We start from the raw sequence: 25,000 nt of genomic DNA on the forward strand, positions 1-25,000 counted from the left end.
CTCCCTCCCTCTCTCACTGTCTCCCTCCCTCTCTCAATGTCTCCCTCTCTCTCTCACTGTCTCTCTCTCTCTCTTACTGTCTCCCTCCCTCTCTCACTGTCTCTCTCCCTCTCTCACTGTCTCGCTCCCTCTCTCACTGTCTCGCTCACTCTCTCTCAGTCTCCCTCCCTCACTCTCTCACTGTCTCCCTCACTCTCTCACTGTCTGCCTCACTCTCTCTCAGTCCCCCTCCCTCTCTAAGTCTCCCCCTCTCTCTCACTGCCTCCCTCTCTCTCTCACTGTCTCCCCCTCTCTCACTGCCTCCCTCTCTCTCTCACTGTCTCCCCCTCTCTCTCACTGCCTCCCTCTCTCTCTCACTGCCTCCCTCTCTCACTCACTGTCTCCCTCCCTCTCACACTGTCTCCCTCCCTCTCTCACTGTCTCCCTCCCCTCTCTCTCTCACTGTCTCCCTCTCTCTCACTGTCTCCCCCCTCTCTCTCTCTCTCACTGTCTCCCTCCCTCTCTCACTGTCTCCCTCTCTCTCACTGTCTCTCTCTCTCACTGTCTCCCTCCCTCTCTCACTGTCTCCCTCCCCCTCTCACTGTCTCCCTCCGTCTCTCACTGTCTCCCTCCCTCTCTCACTGTCTCCCTCTCTCTCTCACGGTCTCCCTCTCTCTCTCACTGTCTCCCTCCCCTCTCTCTCTCACTGTCTCCCTCTCTCTCTCACTGTCTCCCTGTCTCTCTCACTGTCTCCCTCTCTCTCTCACTGTCTCCCTCCCTCTCTCACTGTCTCCCCTCTCTCTCACTGTCTCCCTCTCTCTCTCACTGTCTCCCTCCCTCTCTCACTGTCTCCCTCCCCCTCTCACTGTCTCCCTCCGTCTCTCACTGTCTCCCTCCCTCTCTCACTGTCTCCCTCTCTCTCTCACGGTCTCCCTCTCTCTCTCACTGTCTCCCTCCCCTCTCTCACTCACTGTCTCCCTCTCTCTCTCACTGTCTCCCTCTCTCTCTCACTGTCTCCCTCCCTCTCTCACTGTCTCCCTCCCTCTCTCACTGTCTCCCTCTCTCTCTCACTGTCTCCCTCTCTCTCTCACTGTCTCCCTCCCTCTCTCACTGTCTCCCCTCTCTCTCACTGTCTCCCTCTCTCTCTCACTGTCTCCCTCCCTCTCTCACTGTCTCCCCCGCCTCTCTCTCCCTCTCACTGTCTCCCGCCCTCTCTCACTGTCTTCTTCCCTCTCTCTCTCTCTCTCTCTCCCTCTCTCACTGTCTCCCCTTCTCTCACTGTCTCCCTCTCTCTCACTGTCTCCCTCTCTCTCTCACTGTCTCCCCCTCCCTCTCTCACTGTCTCCCTCCCCTCTCTCTCTCACTGTCTCCCCCTCCCTCTCTCACTGTCTCCCTCCCCTCTCTCTCTCACTGTCTCCCTCCCTCTCTCTCTCTCCCTCTCACTGTCTCCCTCCCTCTCTCTCACTGTCTCCCCCCCCCTCTCTCTCCCCCTCCCTCTCACTGTCTCCCTCCCTCTCTCTCACTGTCTCCCCCCCCCTCTCTCTCTCTCTCTCTCCCCCTCCCTCTCATTGTCTCCCTCCCTCTCTCACTGTCTCCCTCCCTCTCTCTCACTGTCTCCCTCCCTCTCTCTCACTGTCTCCCCCCCTCTCTCTCTCTCTCTCTCTCCCTCTCACTGTCTCGCACCCTCTCTCACTGTCTCCCTCCCTCTCTCTCTCTCTCCCTCTCTCACTGTCTCGCCCTCTCTCACTGTCTCCCTCTCTCTCTCTCACTGTCTCCCCATCACTCTCTCACTGTATCCCTCCCCTCTCTCTCTCACTGTCTCCTTCCCTGTCTCACTGTCTCCCTCCCTCTCTCTCTCCCTCTCACTGTCTCCCTCCCTCTCTCACTGTCTCCCTCCCTCTCTCACTGTCTCCCTCCCTCTCTCTCACTGTCTCCCCCTCTCTCTCTCTCTCTCTTTCTCTCCCTCTCACTGCCTCCCTCCCTCTCTCACTGTCTCCCTCTCTCTCACTGTCTCCCTCTCCCACTGTCTCCATCTCTCTCTCACTGTCTCCCTCTCTCTCTCACTGTCCTCTCCCTCTCTCACTGTCTCCCCATCTCTCTCAGTCTCCCTCCCTCACTCTCTCACTGTCTCCCTCCCTCTCTCACTGTCTCCCCTCTCTCTCAGTCTCCCTCCCTCACTCTCTCACTGCCTCCCTCACTCTCTCTCAGTCTCCCTCCCTCTCTCATTGTCTCCCCCTCTCTCTCACTGCCTCCCTCTCTCTCTCACTGTCTCCCCCTCTCTCTCACTGCCTCCATCTCTCTCTCTCACTGTCTCCATCCCTCTCTCACTGTCTCCGTCCCTCTCTCACTGTCTCGCTCCCACTCTCACTGTCTCCCCCTCTCTCACACTGTCTCACTCTCTCACTGTCTCCCTCCCTCTCTCACTGTCTCTCTCCCTCTCTCACTGTCTCTCTCTCTCTCTCTCACTGTCTCCCTCCCTCTCTCACTGTCTCCCTCCCTCTCTCACTGTCTCTCTCCCTCTCTCACTGTCTCCCCCTCTCTCTCACTGCCTCCCTCTCTCTCTCACTGTCTCTCTCCCTCTCTCACTGTCTCTCTCTCTCTCTCTCACTGTCTCCCTCCCTCTCTCACTGTCTCCCTCCCTCTCTCACTGTCTCTCTCCCTCTCTCACTGTCTCCCCCTCTCTCTCACTGCCTCCCTCTCTCTCTCACTGTCTCCCCCTCTCTCTCACTGTCTCACTCTCTCACTGTCTCCCTCCCTCTCTCACTGTCTCTCTCCCTCTCTCACTGTCTCTCTCTCTCTCTCTCACTGTCTCCCTCCCTCTCTCACTGTCTCCCTCCCTCTCTCACTGTCTCTCTCCCTCTCTCACTGTCTCCCCCTCTCTCTCACTGCCTCCCTCTCTCTCTCACTGTCTCCCTCTCTCTCTCGCTGTCTCCCTCCCTCTCACACTGTCTCCCTCCCTCTCACACTGTCTCCCTCACTCTCTCAATGTCTCCCTCTCTCTCTCACTGTCTCTCTCCCTCTCTCACTGTCTCCCTCCTTCTCTCACTGTCTCCCCATCTCTCTCAGTCTCCCTCTCTCACTCTCTCACTGTCTCCCTCACTCTCTGTCAGTCTCCCTCCCTCACTCTCTCACTGTCTCCCTCACTCTCTCACTGTCTCCCTCACTCTCTCTCAGTCTCCCTCCCTCTCTCACTGTCTCCCTCCCTCTCACACTGTCTCCCTCTCTCTCTCACTGTCTCTCTCTCTCTCTTACTGTCTCCCTCCCTCTCTCACTGTCTCTCTCCCTCTCTCACTGTCTCTCTCCCTCTCTCACTGTCTCGCTCCCTCTCTCACTGTCTCGCTCACTCTCTCTCAGTCTCCCTCCCTCACTCTCTCACTGTCTCCCTCACTCTCTCACTGACTGCCTCACTCTCTCTCAGTCCCCCTCCCTCTCTAAGTCTCCCCCTCTCTCTCACTGCCTCCCTCTCTCTCTCACTGTCTCCCCCTCTCTCACTGCCTCCCTCTCTCTCTCACTGTCTCCCCCTCTCTCTCACTGCCTCCCTCTCTCTCTCACTGCCTCCCTCTCTCACTCACTGTCTCCCTCCCTCTCACACTGTCTCCCTCCCTCTCTCAATGTCTCCCTCTCTCTCTCACTGTCTCTCTCCCTCTCTCACTGTCTCTCTCCCTCTCTCACTGTCTCGCTTCCTCTCTCACTGTCTCCCTCTCCCTCTCTCACTGTCTCCCTCACACTCTCTCAGTCTCCCTCCCTCACTGTCTCCCTCACTCTCTCTCAGTCACCCTCCCTCTCTCTCTCACTGTCTCCCCCTCTCTCTCACTGCCTCCCTCTCTCACTCACTGTCTCCCTCCCTCTCTCACTGTCTCCGTCCCTCTCTCACTGTCTCCCTCCCTCTCTCAATGTCTCCCTCTCTCTCTAACTGTCTCGCTCTCTCTCTCACTGTCTCCCTCCCTCTCTCACTGTCTCGCTCCCTCTCTCACTGTCTCGCTCCCACTCTCACTGTCTCCCCCATTCTCTCACTGTCTCCCTCACTCTCTCTCAGTCTCCCTCCCTCCCTCTCTCACTGTCTCCCTCCCTCTCTCACTGTCGCCCCCTCTCTCTCACTGCCTCCCTCTCTCTCTCACTGTCTCCCTCCCTCTCTCACTGTCTCGCTCCCTCTCTCACTGTCTCGCTCCCACTCTCACTGTCTCCCCCACTCTCTCACTGTCTCCCTCACTCTCTCAGTCTCCCTCCCTCTCTCTCACTGTCTCCCTCCCTCTCTCTCACTGCCTCCCTCTCTCTCTCACTGTCTCCCTCCCTCTCTCACTGTCTCCCTCCCTCTCTCACTGTCTCTCTCCCTCTCTCAATGTCTCCCTCTCTCTCTCACAGTCTCTCTCTCTCTCACTGTCTCTCTCCCTCTCTCACTGTCTCCCTCTCTCACTGTCTCCCTCCCTCTCTCACTGTACCCCTCTCCCTCTCACTGTCTCCCTCCCTCTCTCACTGTCTCTCTCCCTCTCTCTCACTATTTCACTCTCTCTCTCATTGTCTCCCTCCCTCTCTCACTGTCTCTCTCCCTCTCTCACTGACTCTCTCTCTCTCACTGCCTCCCTCTCTCACCGTCTCTTTCTCTCTCTCTCACTGTCTCACTCCCTCTCTCACTGTCTCCCTCTCTCTCTCACTGTCTCCCTCTCTCTCTCAGTCTCCCCCACTCTCTCTCAGTCTCCCTCCCGCTCTCACTGTCTGCCTCTCTCTCTCACTGTCTCCCTCTCTCTCTTTCACTGTCTCCCTCCCTCTCTCACTGTCTCACCTCCTCTCTCACTGTCTCCCTCTCTCACTGTCTCCCTCACTCTCTCTCAGTCTCCCTCCCTCTCTCACTGTCTCGCTCCCTCTCTCACTGTCTCCATCTCTCTCTCACTGTCTCCCTCTCCCTCTCTCACTGTCTCCCTCACTCTCTCTCAGTCTCCCTCCCTCTCTCACTGTCTCCCTCTCCCTCTCTCACTGTCTCCCTCTCTCTCAGTCTCCCTCCCTCTCTCACTGTCTCCCTCCTTCTCTCACTGTCTCCCCATCTCTCTCAGTCTCCCTCCCTCACTCTCTCACTGTCTCCCTCCCTCTCTCTCAGTCTCCCTCCCTCACTCTCTCACTGTCTCCCTCACTCTCTCACTGTCTCCCTCACTCTCTCACTGTCGCCCTCACTCTCTCTCAGTCTCCCTCCCTCATTCTCTCACTGTCTCCCTCACTCTCTCACTGTCGCCCTCTCTCTCTCACTGTCTCCCTCCCTCTCTCACTGTCTCGCACCCTCTCTCACTGTCTCCCCCTCTCTCACTGTCTCCCTCCCTCTCTCTCTCTCTCCCTCTCTCACTGTCTCGCCCTCTCTCACTGTCTCCCTCTCTCTCTCTCACTGTCTCTCTCTCTCACTGTCTCCCCCTCTCTCTCTCACTGTATCCCTCCCCTCTCTCTCTCACTGTCTCCTTCCCTGTCTCACTGTCTCCCTCCCTCTCTCTCTCCCTCTCACTGTCTCACTCCCTCTCTCACTGTCTCCCTCTCTCTCTCACTGTCTCCCTCTCTCTCTCAGTCTCCCCCACTCTCTCTCAGTCTCCCTCCCGCTCTCACTGTCTGCCTCTCTCTCTCACTGTCTCCCTCTCTCTCTTTCACTGTCTCCCTCCCTCTCTCACTGTCTCACCTTCTCTCTCACTGTCTCCCTCTCTCACTGTCTCCCTCTCTCTCTCACTGTCTCCCTCTCTCTCTCACTGTCTCCCTCTCTCTCTCAGTCTCCCCCACTCTCTCTCAGTCTCCCTCCCGCTCTCACTGTCTGCCTCTCTCTCTCACTGTCTCCCTCTCTCTCTTTCACTGTCTCCCTCCTTCTCTCACTGTCTCCCCATCTCTCTCAGTCTCCCTCCCTCACTCTCTCACTGTCTCCCTCCCTCTCTCTCAGTCTCCCTCCCTCACTCTCTCACTGTCTCCCTCACTCTCTCACTGTCTCCCTCACTCTCTCACTGTCGCCCTCACTCTCTCTCAGTCTCCCTCCCTCATTCTCTCACTGTCTCCCTCACTCTCTCACTGTTGCCCTCTCTCTCTCACTGTCTCCCTCCCTCTCTCACTGTCTCCCTCCCTCTCTCACTGTCTCCCTCCCTCTCTCACTGTCTCTCTCCCTCTCTCACTGTCTCTCTCTCTCTCTCTCTCACTGTCTCCCTCCCTCTCTCACTGTCTCCCTCCCTCTCTCACTGTCTCTCTCCCTCTCTCACTGTCTCCCCCTCTCTCTCACTGCCTCCCTCTCTCTCTCACTGTCTCCCTCCCTCTCTCACTGTCTCCCTCCCTCTCACACTGTCTCCCTCCCTCTCTCAATGTCTCCCTCTCTCTCTCACTGTCTCTCTCCCTCTCTCACTGTCTCCCTCCTTCTCTCACTGTCTCCCCATCTCTCTCAGTCTCCCTCTCTCACTCTCTCACTGTCTCCCTCACTCTCTGTCAGTCTCCCTCCCTCACTGTCTCACTGTCTCCCTCACTCTCTCACTGTCTCCCTCACTCTCTCTCAGTCTCCCTCCCTCTCTCACTGTCTCCCTCCCTCTCTCAATGTCTCCCTCTCTCTCTCACTGTCTCTCTCTCTCTCTCTTACTGTCTCCCTCCCTCTCTCACTGTCTCTCTCCCTCTCTCACTGTCTCGCTCCCTCTCTCACTGTCTCCCTCACTCTCTCTCAGTCTCCCTCCCTCACTCTCTCACTGTCTCCCTCACTCTCTCACTGTCTGCCTCACTCTCTCTCAGTCTCCCTCCCTCTCTAAGTCTCCCCCTCTCTCTCACTGCCTCCCTCTCTCTCTCACTGTCTACCCCTCTCTCACTGCCTCCCTCTCTCTCTCACTGTCTCCCCCTCTCTCTCACTGCCTCCCTCTCTCTCTCACTGCCTCCCTCTCTCACTCACTGTCTCCCTCCCTCTCACACTGTCTCCCTCCCTCTCACACTGTCTCCCTCCCTCTCTCAATGTCTCCCTCACTCTCTCACTGTCTCTCTCCCTCTCTCACTGTCTCGCTCCCTCTCTCACTGTCTCGCTCCCTCTCTCACTGTCTCCCTCTCCCTCTCTCACTGTCTCCCTCACACTCTCTCAGTCTCCCTCCCTCACTGTCTCCCTCACTCTCTCTCAGTCACCCTCCCTCTCTCTCTCACTGTCTCCCCCTCTCTCTCACTGCCTCCCTCTCTCTCTCACTGTCTCCCTCCCTCTCTCACTGTCTCCGTCCCTCTCTCACTGTCTCCCTCCCTCTCTCAATGTCTCCCTCTCTCTCTAACTGTCTCGCTCTCTCTCTCACTGTCTCCCTCCCTCTCTCACTGTCTCGCTCCCTCTCTCACTGTCTCGCTCCCACTCTCACTGTCTCCCCCACTCTCTCACTGTCTCCCTCACTCTCTCTCAGTCTCCCTCCCTCTCTCACTGTCTCCCTCCCTCTCTCACTGTCGCCCCCTCTCTCTCACTGCCTCCCTCTCTCTCTCACTGTCTCCCTCCCTCTCTCACTGTCTCCCTCCCTCTCTCACTGTCTCGCTCCCACTCTCACTGTCTCCCCCACTCTCTCACTGTCTCCCTCACTCTCTCTCAGTCTCCCTCCCTCTCTCTCACTGTCTCCCTCCCTCTCTCTCACTGCCTCCCTCTCTCTCTCACTGTCTCCCTCCCTCTCTCACTGTCTCCCTCCCTCTCTCACTGTCTCTCTCCCTCTCTCAATGTCTCCCTCTCTCTCTCACTGTCTCTCTCTCTCTCACTGTCTCTCTCCCTCTCTCACTGTCTCCCTCTCTCACTGTCTCCCTCCCTCTCTCACTGTACCCCTCTCTCTCTCACTGTCTCTCTCCCTCTCTCACTGACTCTCTCTCTCACTGCCTCCCTCTCTCACCGTCTCTTTCTCTCTCTCTCACTGTCTCACTCCCTCTCTCACTGTCTCCCTCTCTCTCTCACTGTCTCCCTCACTCTCTCAGTCTCCCCCACTCTCTCTCAGTCTCCCTCCCGCTCTCACTGTCTGCCTCTCTCTCTCACTGTCTCCCTCTCTCTCTTTCACTGTCTCCCTCCCTCTCTCAATGTCTCACCTCCTCTCTCACTGTCTCCCTCTCTCACTGTCTCCCTCAGTCTCTCTCAGTCTCCCTCCCTCTCTTACTGTCTCGCTCCCTCTCTCACTGTCTCCACCTCTCTCTCACTGTCTCCCTCTCCCTCTCTCACTGTCTCCCTCACTCTCTCTCACTGTCTCCCTCCCTCTCTCACTGTCTCCCTCTCCCTCTCTCACTGTCTCCCTCTCTCTCAGTCTCCCTCCCTCTCTCACTGTCTCCCTCCTTCTCTCACTGTCTCCCCATCTCTCTCAGTCTCCCTCCCTCACTCTCTCACTGTCTCCCTCCCTCTCTCTCAGTCTCCCTCCCTCACTCTCTCACTGTCTCACTCACTCTCTCACTGTCTCCCTCACTCTCTCACTGTCGCCCTCACTCTCTCTCAGTCTCCCTCCCTCATTCTCTCACTGTCTCCCTCACTCTCCCACTGTCGCCCTCTCTCTCTCACTGTCTCCCTCCCTCTCTCACTGTCTCCCTCCCTCTCTCTCACTGTCTCGCTCTCTCTATCACTGTCTCCCTCCCTCTCTCACTGTCTCCCTCCCTCTCTCACTGTCTCGCTCCCACTCTCACTGTCTCCCCCTCTCTCTCACTGTCTCTCTCCCTCTCTCACTGTCTCCCTCTCTCACTGTCTCCCTCCCTCTCTCACTGTACCCCTCTCTCTCTCACTGTCTGTCTCCCTCTCTCACTGTCTCTCTCCCTCTCTCTCACTATTTCCCTCTCTCTCTCATTGTCTCCCTCCCTCTCTCACCGTCTCTTTCTCTCTCTCTCACTGTCTCACTCCCTCTCTCACTGTCTCCCTCTCTCTCTCACTGTCTCCCTCTCTCTCTCAGTCTCCCCCACTCCCTCTCAGTCTCCCTCCCGCTCTCACTGTCTGCCTCTCTCTCTCACTGTCTCCCTCTCTCTCTTTCACTGTCTCCCTCCCTCTCTCACTGTCTCACCTCCTCTCTCACTGTCTCCCTCTCTCATTGTCTCCCTCACTCTCTCTCAGTCTCCCTCCCTCTCTCACTGTCTCGCTCCCTCTCTCACTGTCTCCACCTCTCTCTCACTGTCTCCCTCTCCCTCTCTCACTGTCTCCCTCACTCTCTCTCAGTCTCCCTCCCTCTCTCACTGTCTCCCTCTCCCTCTCTCACTGTCTTCCTCTCTCTCAGTCTCCCTCCCTCTCTCACTGTCTCCCTCCTTCTCTCACTGTCTCCCCATCTCTCTCAGTCTCCCTCCCACACTCTCTCACTGTCTCCCTCCCTCTCTCTCAGTCTCACTCCCTCACTCTCTCACTGTCTCCCTCACTCTCTCACTGTCTCCCTCACTCTCTCACTGTCGCCCTCACTCTCTCAGTCTCCCTCCCTCACTCTCTCACTGTCTCCCTCACTCTCTCACTGTCTCCCTCCCTCTCTCAATGTCTCCCTCTCTCTCTCTCACTGTCTCGCTCTCTCTATCACTGTCTCCCTCCCTCTCTCACTGTCTCCCTCTCTCACTGTCTCGCTCCCACTCTCACTGTCTCCCCCTCTCTCTCACTGTCTCCCTCCCTCACTGTCTCCCTCCCTCTCTCACTGTACCCCTCTCTCTCTCACTGTCTCCCTCCGTCTCTCACTGTCTGTCTCCCTCTCTCACTGTCTCTCTCTCTCTCTCACTGTCTCTCTCTCTCTCTCATTGTCTCCCTCCCTCTCTCACTGTCTCCCTCCCTATCTCACTGTCTCGCTCCCTCTCTCACTGTCTCCTCCTCTCTCACTGTCTCCCACTCCCTATCTCACTGTCTCCCTCTCTCTCTCACTGTCTCCCTCTCTCTCTCACTGTCTCCCTCCCCTCCCTCTCTCACTGTCTCCCTCTCTCTCTCACCGTCTCTCTCCCTCCCTCTCTCACTGTCTCCCTCACTCTCTCTCAGTCTCCCTCTCTCTCTCACTGTCTCCCTCTCTCTCTCACTGTCTCCCTCTCTCTCTCACTGTCTCTCTCCCTCCCTCTCTCACTGTCTCCCTCCCTCTCTCACTGTCTCCCTCCTTCTCTCACTGTCTCCCCATCTCTCTCAGTCTCCCTCCCTCACTCTCTCACTGTCTCCATCACGCTCTCACTGTCTCCCTCACTCTCTCTCAGTCTCCCTCCCTCTCTCACTGTCTCCCTCCCTCTCTCAATGTCTCCCTCTCTCTCTCACTGTCTCTCTCTCTCACTGTCTCCCTCCCTCTCTCACTGTCTCTCTCCCTCTCTCACTGTCTCTGTCCCTCTCTCACTGCCTCCCTTTCTCTCTCACTGCCTCCCTCTCTCTCTCACTGTCTCCCTCCCTCTCTCACTGTCTCCCCCTCTCTCTCACTGTCTCCCTCTCTCACTGTCTCCCTCTCTCTCTCACTGTCTCCCTCTCTCTCTCACTGTCTCCCTCCCTCTCTCACTCTCTCCCTCTCTCACTGTCTCCCTCCCTCTCTCATTGTCTCTCTCTCTCTCACTGTCTCCCTCCCTCTCTCACCGTTTCCCTCTTTCTCTCTCACTGTCGCCCTCACTCTCTCACTGTCTCCCTCCCTCTCTCAATGTCTCCTCTCTCTCACTGTCTCTCTCTCTCTCTCACTCACTGTCTCTCTCCCTCTCTCACTGTCTCACTCCCTCTCTCACTGTCTCCCTCTCCCTCTCTCACTGTCTCCCTCCCTCTCTCACTGTCTCTCTCTCTCTCACTCACTGTCTCCCTCTCTCTCTCACTGTCTCTCTCTCTCTCTCTCACTGTCTCTCTCTCTCTCACTCACTGTCTCTCTCCCTCTCTCACTGTCTCACTCCCTCTCTCACTGTCTCTCTCTCTCTCTCTCACTGTCTCCCTCTCTCTCTCACTGTCTCCCTCTCCCTCTCTCACGATCTCCCTCTCTCTCTCACTGTCTCCCTCTCTCTCTCACTGTCTCCCTCCCCTCCCTCTCTCACTGTCTCCCTCTCTCTCTCACCGTCTCTCTCCCTCCCTCTCTCACTGTCTCCCTCACTCTCTCTCAGTCTCCCTCTCTCTCTCACTGTCTCCCTCTCTCTCTCACTGTCTCTCTCCATCCCTCTCTCACTGTCTCCCTCCCTCTCTCACTGTCTCCATCTCTCACTGTCTCCCTCACTCTCTCTCAGTCTCCCTCCCTCCCTTTCTCACTGTCTTGCTCCCTCTCTCACTGTCTCCCCCTCTCTCTCTCTGCCTCCCTCTCTCTCTCACTGTCTCCCCCTCTCTCTCACTGCCTCCCTCTCTATATCACTGTCTCCCTCCCTCTCTCACTGTCTCCCTCCCTCTCTCACTGTCTCCCTCCCTCTCTCAATGTCTCCCTCTCTCTCTCTCACTGTCTCTCTCTCACTGTCTCCCTCCCTCTCTCACTGTCTCACTCCCTCTCTCACTGTCTCCCTCACTCTCTCTCAGTCTCCCTCCCTCTCTCACTGTCTCCCCCTCTCTCTCACTGTCTCCCTCTCTCACTGTCTCCCCCTCTCTCTCACTGTCTCCCTCCCTCTCTCACTCTCTCCCTCTCTCACTGTCTCCCTCCCTCTCTCATTGTCTCTCTCTCTCTCACTGTCTCCCTCCCTCTCTCACCGTTTCCCTCTTTCTCTCTCACTGTCGCCCTCACTCTCTCACTGTCTCCCTCTCTCTCTCACTGTCTCCCTCCCTCTCTCAATGTCTCCTTCTCTCTCTCACTGTCTCTCTCTCTCTCTCACTCACTGTCTCTCTCCCTCTCTCACTGTCTCACTCCCTCTCTCACTGTCTCCCTCTCCCTCTCTCACTGTCTCCCTCCCTCTCTCACTGTCTCTCTCTCTCTCACTCACTGTCTCCCTCTCTCTCTCACTGTCTCTCTCTCTCTCACTGTCTCTCTCTCTCTCACTCACTGTCTCTCTCCCTCTCTCACTGTCTCACTCCCTCTCTCACTGTCTCTCTCTCTCTCTCACTGTCTCCCTCTCTCTCTCACTGTCTCCCTCTCCCTCTCTCACGGTCTCCCTCTCTCTCTCACTGTCTCCCTCTCTCTCTCACTGTCTCCCTCCCCTCCCTCTCTCACTGTCTCCCTCTCTCTCTCACCGTCTCTCTCCCTCCCTCTCTCACTGTCTCCCTCACTCTCTCTCAGTCTCCCTCTCTCTCTCACTGTCTCCCTCTCTCTCTCACTGTCTCTCTCCCTCCCTCTCTCACTGTCTCCCTCTCTCTCTCACTGTCTCTCTCCCTCCCTCTCTCACTGTCTCCCTCCCTCTCTCACTGTCTCCACCTCTCACTGTCTCCCTCACTCTCTCTCAGTCTCCCTCCCTCCCTTTCTCACTGTCTTGCTCCCTCTCTCACTGTCTCCCCCTCTCTCTCTCTGCCTCCCTCTCTCTCTCACTGTCTCCCCCTCTCTCTCACTGCCTCCCTCTCTATATCACTGTCTCCCTCCCTCTCTCACTGTCTCCCTCCCTCTCTCACTGTCTCCCTCTGTCTCTCTCACTGTCTCTCTCTCACTGTCTCCCTCCCTCTCTCACTGTCTCACTCCCTCTCTCACTGTCTCCCTCACTCTCTCTCAGTCTCCCTCCCTCTCTCACTGTCTCCCCCTCTCTCTTTCTGCCTCCCTCTCTCTCTCACTGTCTCCCCCTCTCTCTCACTGCCTCCCTCTCTATATCACTGTCTCCCTCCCTCTCTCACTGTCTGCCTCCCTCTCTCACTGTCTCCCTCCCTCTCTCACTGTCTCACTCCCTCTCTCACTGTCTCCCTCTATCTCTCACTGTCTCCCTCTCTCTCACTGTCTCCCTCCCTGTCTCTCACTGTCTCCCTCCCTCTCTCACTGTCACCCTCACTCTCTCACTGTCTCCCTCTCTCTCTCACTGTCTCCCTCTCTCTCACTGCCTCCCTCCCTCTCTCACTGTCTCCCTCCCTCTCTCAATGTCTCCCTCTCTCTCTCTCACTGTCTCTCCATCACTGTCTCCCTCTCTCTCACTGTCTCCCTCCCTCTCTCTCACTGTCTCCCCCTCTCTCTCACTGTCTCCCTCCCTCTCTCACTGTCACCCTCACTCTCTCACTGTCTCCCTCTCTCTCACACTGTCTCCCACCCTCTCTCACTGTCTCACTCCCTCTCTCACTGTCTCCCTCTCTCTCTCACTGTCTCCCTCTCTCTCACTGTCTCCCTCCCTGTCTCTCACTGTCTCCCTCCCTCTCTCACTGTCACCCTCACTCTCTCACTGTCTCCCTCTCTCTCACACTGTCTCCCTCTCTCTCTCACTGTCTCCCTCTCTCTCTCACTGTCTCCCTCCCTCTCTCACTGTCACCCTCCCTCTCTGCCTCACTTATTCCTGCTGTCTCCCACTCTCTCATTCACTCACACTCTTTGTGTGTGTGTCTCCCTCTCTCACTGTCTCCCTTTCTCACTGTCTCCGTCCTTCTCTCTCAGTCTCCCTCACTCTCTCACTGTCTCCCTCGCTCTCTCACTGTCTCTCTCCCTCTCTCACTATCTCCCCCTCTCTCTCACTGTCTCCCTCCCTCTCACTGTCTCCCTTGCTCTCTCACTATCTCTCTCCCTCTCTCACTGTCTCCCTTTCTTCCTCTTTCTCACTCACCCTCTCTCTCTCTCAGACTCACTGTCTCCCCTTCTCTCATTTACCCCTGCTCTCTCACTCACTCTCTCCCTGTCTTTCACTCAGTCCCTCTCCCTCCCTCTTACCCTCTCTCACTCACCATTTCCCTCTGTCTCTCACTCTCTGTCTCTCTCTATCTGTCTCTCTGTATCTCTCACTCACTCTCTATTGCTTTCTGTCTTACAATGTGTCTCTCACTCTCTCCCTGTCTCTTACTCTCTATCACTCCCTCTCTCTGTTTCTCGCTTTCTCTCTCTGTGTCTCTGAAACTCTCTGTCTCTCACCCTCTGTCTCTCATTCACTCTCTTTCACTCACACTTTCTATCACTCAAACTCTCTCTCCCTCTCCCGGTCTTTCATGTAGATTCCCTCTGGCTCGTGTTCTCTGCCTGGCTACATTTCTCACTCTGTTTCTCTCTGTCTGTGTGTGTGTCTCTCTCTCTCTCCTTCCCTTTCCCACCTTGCTGTCTTTACTCCCAGTGACCTTCAGCTGTCCTCTGGTTCCCATCCTGTGCCTGGGACTGTGGCCAGGCTGTTTCCCTGGTGTAAAGTATCAGCAGCTTGTTTCCTGCTCTCCCTGGAATGAAGGGACTTATTCACAGGACCCACTGAGTCTGAAACTTTTCACACACTTCAACTTCACCGCTGGCACTGACAGCAGAATACAGAGAGCCAGGCAAAATGGTCTGCTTCAGGAACACACACACACACTCACACAGACACACACACACAGACACTCCCACACACACACACTCCTCACACACACTCCCACACACACACACACTCACACAGACACACACACACAGACACTCCCACACACACACACACACTCACACAGACACGCACACACACACACACACAGACACTCCCACACACACACGCACTCACACAGACACAGACACACACACACAGACACTCCCACACACACACACCCCTCACACACACACTCCCACACACACACACACACAGACACTCCCACACACACACACCCCTCACACACACACTCCCACACACACACACACACAGACACTCCCACACACACACACACACTCTCATAGACACAGACACACACACACAGACACTCCCACATACACACACCCCTCACACAGACACGCACACACACACACACACAGACACTCCCACACACACACGCACTCACACAGACACAGACACACACACACAGACACTCCCACACACACACACCCCTCACACACACACTCCCACACACACACACACACAGACACTCCCACACACACACACACACTCTCATAGACACAGACACACACACACAGACACTCCCACATACACACACCCCTCACACACACAATCCCACACACACAGACACGAACACACACACACAGACACTCCCACACACACACGCACTCACACAGACACAGACACACACACACAGACACTCCCACACACACACACCCCTCACACACACACTCCCACACACACACACACAGACACTCCCACACACACACACACACTCTCATAGACACAGACACACACACACAGACACTCCCACATACACACACCCCTCACACACACAATCCCACACACACAGACACGAACACACACACACAGACACTCCCACACACACACACTCACACAGACACACACACCCCTCACTCACACACTCCCACTCACTCACACACTCCCACACACACACTCCCACACACACACACACAGACACACACACACCCCTCACACACACTCCCACACACACACACGCACACACACATGCACTCCCCCACACACACACACAGACACCCACACACACACACCTCTCACACACACACACATACTCACACACACACACTCCATCTCACACACACACAGACACACACACAGAGGCACACACACACCCCTCACACACACTCCCACTCACACACAGATACACACGCTCACACACATGCACTCCCCCCCACCCACACACAGACACCCACACACCCACACTCAATCACACGCACACACACTCCCGCACACACACACCTCTCACACACACACACATACTCACACACACACACTCCATCTCACACACACACAGACACACACGGACACACACACAGAGGCACACGCACACCCTCACACAATGACACACACACAGAGGCACACACACCCCCTCACACAATGACACACACACACACGCAAACGCACTCACTCTCACACACACTCAAACACACCCTCACACAGAGACACACACATCCTCACACAGGAACACACAAACACAACCTCACACTGGGACACACATACACCCTCACACTGGGACACACATGTACACACCCTCACGTAGGGACACACAACTAGACAAACACTTACACATACAGACAGGCTGACACACAGACTCTTACAGACACACACCCATACACACACTTTCTCTCTCACACTCACTCTCTCACACACACACACACTGTCTCCCACACACACACACACACACTGTCTCCCTCACACTCACACTGTCTCCCACACACACACACACACTGTCTCCCACACACACACACACTGTCTCCCTCACACTCACACTGTCTCCCACACACACACACACACACACACTGTCTCCCACTCACACACACATACACACACACTGTCTCCCACACACACACACACACTGTCTCCCACTCACACTGTCTCCCACACACACATACACTGTCTCCCACACACACACACAGTCTCCCACACACACACATATACTGCCTCCCACACACACACACACACACACACACACTGTCTCCCACACACACACACACTGTCTACCACTCACACACACACACACACAGTCTCCCACACACACTGTCTCCCACACATACTCACACACTGTCTCCCACACACACACACACACTGTCTCCCACACACACTCACACACACTGTCTCCCACACACACACACATACACTGTCTCTCTCACACACACACACTGTCTCCCACACACACACACACACACACACACACTGTCTCCCACACACACACACTGTCTCCCACACACACACACTGTCTCCCACACACACACACACACTGTCGCCCACACACACTACACACTCACACACATTGTCTCCCACACACACACACACTGTCTCCCACACACACACACACTGTCTCCCACACACACACACTGTCTCCCACACACACACACACTGTCTCTCTCACACACACACACTGTCTCCCACACACACACACACACACACACACTGTCTCCCACACACACACACTGTCTCCCACACACACACACACACTGTCGCCCACACACACTACACACTCACACACATTGTCTCCCACACACACACACACTGTCTCCCACACACACACACACTGTCTCCCACACACACACACTGTCTCCCACACACTCACACACTGTCTCTCTCACACACACACACACAGTCTCCCACACACACACACACACTGTCTCCCACACACACACAGACTGACTCCCACACACACACACTGTCTCCCACACAGTCACACACACTGTCTCTCTCACACACACACACACTGTCTCTCTCCCACACACACACACAGTCTCTCTCACACACACACTGTCTCCCACACACACTCACACACACTCACACACGGTCTCCCACACACACACACACAGACTGTCTCCCACACACACACACACACTGTCTCCCACACACACACACACACACTGTCTCTATCTCACACACAAACACTGTCTCCCACACACACTCACACACACTGTCTCCCACACACACACAGTCTCTCACACACACACACACACTGTCTCCCCCACACACACACTGTCTCCCACACACACACACACACACTGTCTCCCACACACACACAGTCTCTCACACACACACACACACAGTCTCTCTCACACACACACTGTCTCCCACACACACTCACACACACGGTCTCCCACACACTCACACACACGGTCTCCCACACACACACACACAGACTGTCTCCCACACACACACACACACTGTCTCCCACACACACACACACACACTGTCTCTATCTCACACAGAAACACTGTCTCCCACACACACTCACACACACTGTCTCCCACACACACACAGTCTCTCACACACACACACACACTGTCTCCCCCACACACACACTGTCTCCCACACACACTCACACACACTGTCTCACACACACACACACACTGTCTCCCACACACACTCACACACACTGTCTCACACACACACACACACTGTGTCCCACACACACACACACTGTCTCCCACACACACTCACACACACTGTCTCACACACACACACACACTGTCTCCCACGCACACACACAGTCTCCCACACACAGACAGACACTGTCTCTCTCACACACACACTGTCTCCCACACACACACTGTCTCCCACACACACTCACACACACTGTCTCCCACACACTCACACACATTGTCTCTCTCACACACACACACACTGTCTCCCACACACTCACACACACTGTCTCTCTCACAAACACACACACACTGTCTCCCACACACACACACACACTGTCTCCCACACACACACACACACACACACACACTGTCTCCCACACACACACACACTGTCTCTCTCTCACACACACTGTCTCTCTCCCACACACTCACACACATTGTCTCTCTCACACACACACACACTGTCTCCCACACAAACACACACACTGTCTCCCCCACACACACACTGTCTCCCACACACACTGTCTCCCACACACACACACTGTCTCTCTCTCACACACACACTGTCTCTCCCCCCCACACACACACAGTCTCTCTCTCACACACACACACACACTGTCTCTCCCACACACACACACAGTCTCTCTCACACACACACAGTCTCTAACACACACACACACTGTCTCCCACACACACACAGTCTCTCCCACACACACACACACACAGTCTCTCTCACACACACACACACACAGTCTCCCACACACACACACACTGTCTCCCACACACTCACACACACTGTTTCCCACACACACACACTGTCTCCCACACACACACACTGTCTCCCACACACACACACACTGTCTCTCCCACACACACACTGTCTCTCCCACACACACTCACACACACTATCTCTCTCACACACACACACTGTCTCTCTCACACACACACTGTCTCTCACACAAACACACTGTCTCCCACACACACTCACACACACTGTTTCTCTCATACACACACACTGTCTCTCTCACACACACACACACACTGTGTCCCACACACACACACACACTGTCTCCCACACATACACACTGTCTCCCACACACACACACTGTCTCTCTCACACACACACACTGTCTCTCTCACACACACACACTGTCTCCCACACACACACACAGTCTCCCACACACACACACACACACTGTCTCCCACACACACACACACTGTCTCCCACACACACTCACACACACTGTCTCTCTCACACACACACAGTCTCTCTCACACACACACTGTCTCTCTCACACACACACACACTGTCTCTCACACACACACACTGTCTCTCTCACACACACACGCTGTCTCTCTCACACACACACTGTCTCCCACACACACACACACACTGTCTCCCACACACACACACACTGTCTCCCACACACTCACACACACTGTCTCCCACACACACACACACACTGTCTCCCACACACTCACACACTGTCTCTCTCACACACACACACTGTCTCTCACACACACACACTGTCTCCCACACACACACACACACTGTCTCCCACACACACTCACGCACACTGTCTCTCTCACACACACACACTGTCTCTCTCACACACACACACTGTCTCCCACACACACACACACTGTCTCCCACACACACACACACTGTCTCCCACACACTCACACACACTGTCTCCCACACACTCACACACTGTCTCTCCCACACACACACAGTCTCCCCCACACACACACACACACACTGTCTCTCTCACACACACACTGTCTCCCACACACACACTGTCTCCCACACACACTCACACACACTGTCTCCCACACACTCACACACATTGTCTCTCACACACTCACACACATTGTCTCTCTCACACACACACACTGTCTCCCACACACTCACACACACTGTCTCTCTCTCACACACACACACACACTGTCTCCCACACACACACACACATACACACTGTCTCCCACACACACACACACTGTCTCCCACACACACACACACACACTGTCTCTCACACACACACTGTCTCCCACACACACTCACACACACTGTTTCTCACACACACACACTGTCTCTCTCACACACACACTCACTGTCTCCCACACACACACACACACACACTGTGTCCCACACACACACACACACTGTCTCCCACACACACACACTGTCTCCCACACACACACACACACTGTCTCTCTCACACACACACAGTCTCTCTCACACACACACACACACTGTCTCCCACACACACACACACTGTCTCCCACACACACTCACACAGTCTCCCACACACACTCACACACACTGTCTCTCTCACACACACACACACTGTCTCTCTCTCACACACACTGTCTCTCTCACACACACACTGTCTCTCTCACACACACACTGTCTCTCACACACATACACACTGTTTCCCACACACACACACACACTGTCTCCCACACACACTCACGCACACTGTCTCTCTCACACACGCACACTGTCTCTCTCACACACACACACTGTCTCCCACACACACACACTGTCTCCCACACACACACACACTGTGTCCCACACACACACAGACACACTGTCTCCCACACACATACACACACTGTCTCCCACACACACACTGTCTCCCACACACACACACACACTCACACACACACACACACTCACACACACACACTGTCTCTCCCACACACACACTGTCTCCCACACACACACATTGTCTCTGAAACACACACACACTGTCTCTCCCACACACACACTGTCTCTGAAACACACACACACACACTGTCTCCCCCACACACACACTGTCTCCCACACACACACACACACACTGTGTCCCACACACACACACACTGTCTCCCACACACACTCACACACACTGTCTCACACACACACACACACTGTCTCCCACGCACACACACAGTCTCCCACACACAGACAGACACTGTCTCTCTCACACACACACTGTCTCCCACACACACACTGTCTCCCACACACACTCACACACACTGTCTCCCACACACTCACACACATTGTCTCTCTCACACACACACACACTGTCTCCCACACACTCACACACACTGTCTCCCACACACACACACACACACTGTCTCCCACACACACACACACATACACACTGTCTCCCACACACACACACACACACACTGTCTCCCACACACACACACACATACACACTGTCTCCCACACACACACACACACACACACACACACACTGTCTCCCACACACACACTGTCTCCCACACACACACACACTGTCTCTCTCTCACACACACTGTCTCTCTCCCACACACTCACACACATTGTCTCTCTCACACACACACACACTGTCTCCCACACAAACACACACACTGTCTCCCCCACACACACACACACACTGTCTCCCACACACACTGTCTCCCACACACACACACACACACACACTGTCTCTCTCTCACACACACACTGTCTCTCCCCCCCACACACACACAGTCTCTCTCTCACACACACACACACACTGTCTCTCCCACACACACACACAGTCTCTCTCACACACACACAGTCTCTAACACACACACACACAGTCTCCCACACACACACACACAGTCTCTCCCACACACACACACACACAGTCTCTCTCACACACACACACACACAGTCTCCCACACACACACACACTGTCTCCCACACACTCACACACACTGTTTCCCACACACACACACTGTCTCCCACACACACACACTGTCTCCCACACACACACACACTGTCTCTCCCACACACACACTGTCTCTCCCACACACACTCACACACACTATCTCTCTCACACACACACACTGTCTCTCTCACACACACACACTGTCTCTCACACAAACACACTGTCTCCCACACACACTCACACACACTGTTTCTCTCATACACACACACTGTCTCTCTCACACACACACACACACTGTGTCCCACACACACACACACACTGTCTCCCACACACACACACTGTCTCCCACACACACACACTGTCTCTCTCACACACACACACTGTCTCTCTCACACACACACACTGTCTCCCACACACACACAGTCTCCCACACACACACACACACTGTCTCCCACACACACACACACACTGTCTCCCACACACACTCACACACACTGTCTCTCTCACACACACACAGTCTCTCTCACACACACACTGTCTCTCTCACACACACACACTGTCTCTCACACACACACACTGTCTCTCTCACACACACACGCTGTCTCTCTCACACACACACTGTCTCCCACACACACACACACTGTCTCCCACACACACACACACTGTCTCCCACACACACTCACACACACTGTCTCCCACACACACACACACACTGTCTCCCACACACTCACACACTGTCTCTCTCACACACACACACTGTCTCTCACACACACACACTGTCTCCCACACACACACACACACTGTCTCCCACACACACTCACGCACACTGTCTCTCTCACACACACACACTGTCTCTCTCACACACACACACTGTCTCCCACACACACACACTGTCTCCCACACACACACACACACTGTCTCCCACACACTCACACACACTGTCTCCCACACACTCACACACTGTCTCTCCCACACACACACAGTCTCCCCCACACACACACACACACTGTCTCTCTCACACACACACTGTCTCCCACACACACACTGTCTCCCACACACACTCACACACACTGTCTCCCACACACTCACACACATTGTCTCTCACACACTCACACACATTGTCTCTCTCACACACACACACTGTCTCCCACACACTCACACACACTGTCTCTCTCTCTCACACACACACACACTGTCTCCCACACACACACACACATACACACTGTCTCCCACACACACACACACTGTCTCCCACACACACACACACACACTGTCTCTCACACACACACTGTCTCCCACACACACTCACACACACTGTTTCTCACACACACACACACACTGTCTCTCTCACACACACACTCACTGTCTCCCACACACACACACTGTGTCCCACACACACACACACACTGTCTCCCACACACACACACTGTCTCCCACACACACACACACTGTCTCTCTCACACACACACAGTCTCTCTCACACACACACACACACACAGTCTCCCACACACACACACACTGTCTCCCACACACACTCACACAGTCTCCCACACACACTCACACACACTGTCTCTCTCACACACACACACTGTCTCTCTCTCACACACACTGTCTCTCTCACACACACACTGTCTCTCACACACATACACACTGTTTCCCACACACACACACACACTGTCTCCCACACACACTCACGCACACTGTCTCTCTCACACACGCACACTGTCTCTCTCACACACACACACTGTCTCCCACACACACACACTGTCTCCCACACACACACACACAGTGTCCCACACACACACAGACACACTGTCTCCCACACACATACACACACTGTCTCCCACACACACACTGTCTCCCACACACACACACACACTCACACACACACACACACTCACACACACACACTGTCTCTCCCACACACACACTGTCTCCCACACACACACATTGTCTCTGAAACACACACACACTGTCTCTCCCACACACACACTGTCTCTGAAACACACACACACTGTCTCCCACACACACACACTGTCTCCCACACACACACACTGTCTCCCACACACACACACTGTCTCTGAAACACACACACACTGTCTCTCCCACACACACACTGTCTCCCACACACACACACTGTCTCCCACACACACACACACACTGTCTCCCACACACATACACACACTGTCTCCCACACACACACTGTCTCCCACACACACACACTGTCTCTCCCACACACACACACACTGTCTCTCCCACACACACACACACTGTCTCTCTCAGTCCTTCGGCGAGTGTGATGCTCTCTCTCTTTCCTTTGTTTCTGTGTATGTGTGTCTCTCTAAATCTCTCCCTCCCCCTCCCTCTCTCACAATCTCTCTATTCTGCTCTGTCACTGAGATGGAGAGAGAGAGTGTGTGAGAGTGAGTAGGAGAGAGAGAGGATGTGAGATGGAGAGGGGGAGTGTGTGAGAGGAAGAGGGAGAGTGTGGGATGGAGCAAGGGAGTATGTGGGATGGAGAGAAGGAGTGTGTGAGATGGAGAGAGGGAGTGTGTGAGAGGAAGAGAGTGAGAGGGAGAGTGTGGGATGGAGAGAGGGAGAGTGTGGGACGGAGAGAGGGAGTGTGTGAGATGGAGAGAGGGAGTGTGTGAGAGGAAGAGGGTGAGAGGGAGAGTGTGGGATGGAGAGAGGGGGAGTGTGAGAGGGAGAGAGGGAGTGTGTGGGATGGAGAGAGTGAGTGTGTGGGATGGAGAGAGGGAGTGTGTGAGACGAAGAGGGTGAGAGAGAGAGTGTGGGATGGAGAGAGGGGGAGTGTGAGATGGAGAGAGCGAGGGTGTGAGAGTGAGAGGGAGAGAGGGAGTGAGTGAGAGTGAGAGAGTGAGAGAGGGAGGGTGTGAGAGGGAGAGATGGAGTGAGAGGGAGAGAGAGAGAGCGAGGGTGTGAGAGTGAGAGGGAGAGAGGGAGTGAGTGAGAGTGAGAGAGTGAGAGAGGGAGGGTGTGAGAGGGAGAGGGAGAGATGGAGTGAGAGGGAGAGAGAGAGAGCGAGGGTGTGAGAGTGAGAGGGAGAGAGGGAGTGAGTGAGAGGGAGAGAGGGAGTGAGTGAGAGAGTGAGAGAGGGAGGGTGTGAGAGTGAGAGGGAGAGAGGGAGTGAGTGAGAGTGAGAGAGGGAGGGTGTGAGAGGGAGAGGGAGAGATGGAGTGAGAGGGAGAGAGAGAGAGAGCGAGGGTGTGGGATGGAGAGAGGGGGTGAGTGAGAGGGAGAGAGGGAGTGAGTGAGAGTGAGAGAGGGAGGGTGTGAGAGGGAGAGGGAGAGATGGAGTGAGAGGGAGAGAGAGAGAGAGCGAGGGTGTGGGATGGAGAGAGGGGGTGAGTGAGAGGGAGAGATGGAGTGAGAGGGAGAGAGAGAGAGCGAGGGTGTGAGAGGGAGAGGGAGAGATGGAGTGAGTGAGAGTGAGAGAGTGAGAGAGGGAGGGTGTGAGAGGGAGAGATGGAGTGAGAGGGAGAGAGAGAGAGCGAGGGTGTGAGAGGGAGAGGGAGAGATGGAGTGAGTGAGAGGGAGAGAGGGAGTGAGTGAGAGTGAGAGAGGGAGAGAGGGAGGGTGTGAGAGGGAGAGGGAGAGATGGAGTGAGTGAGAGGGAGAGAGGGAGTGAGTGAGAGTGAGAGA

At 55.2% G+C, this 25,000-nt stretch overlaps 1 protein-coding gene across 1 annotated transcript in view; it reads left to right on the top strand.

Moving 5' to 3' along the window:
• pea15 (proliferation and apoptosis adaptor protein 15) overlaps positions 1–25,000 on the top strand; it is a 75,663-nt gene that overhangs the window by 50,456 nt on the left and 207 nt on the right. The window lies entirely within an intron of this gene.

Source organism: Chiloscyllium plagiosum, unplaced genomic scaffold (genome assembly GCF_037043375.1).
Source record: "Chiloscyllium plagiosum isolate Xiang-an unplaced genomic scaffold, Cpla_swu_hap1 HiC_scaffold_40, whole genome shotgun sequence".
NCBI classification, from domain to species: Eukaryota; Metazoa; Chordata; class Chondrichthyes; order Orectolobiformes; family Hemiscylliidae; genus Chiloscyllium; species Chiloscyllium plagiosum.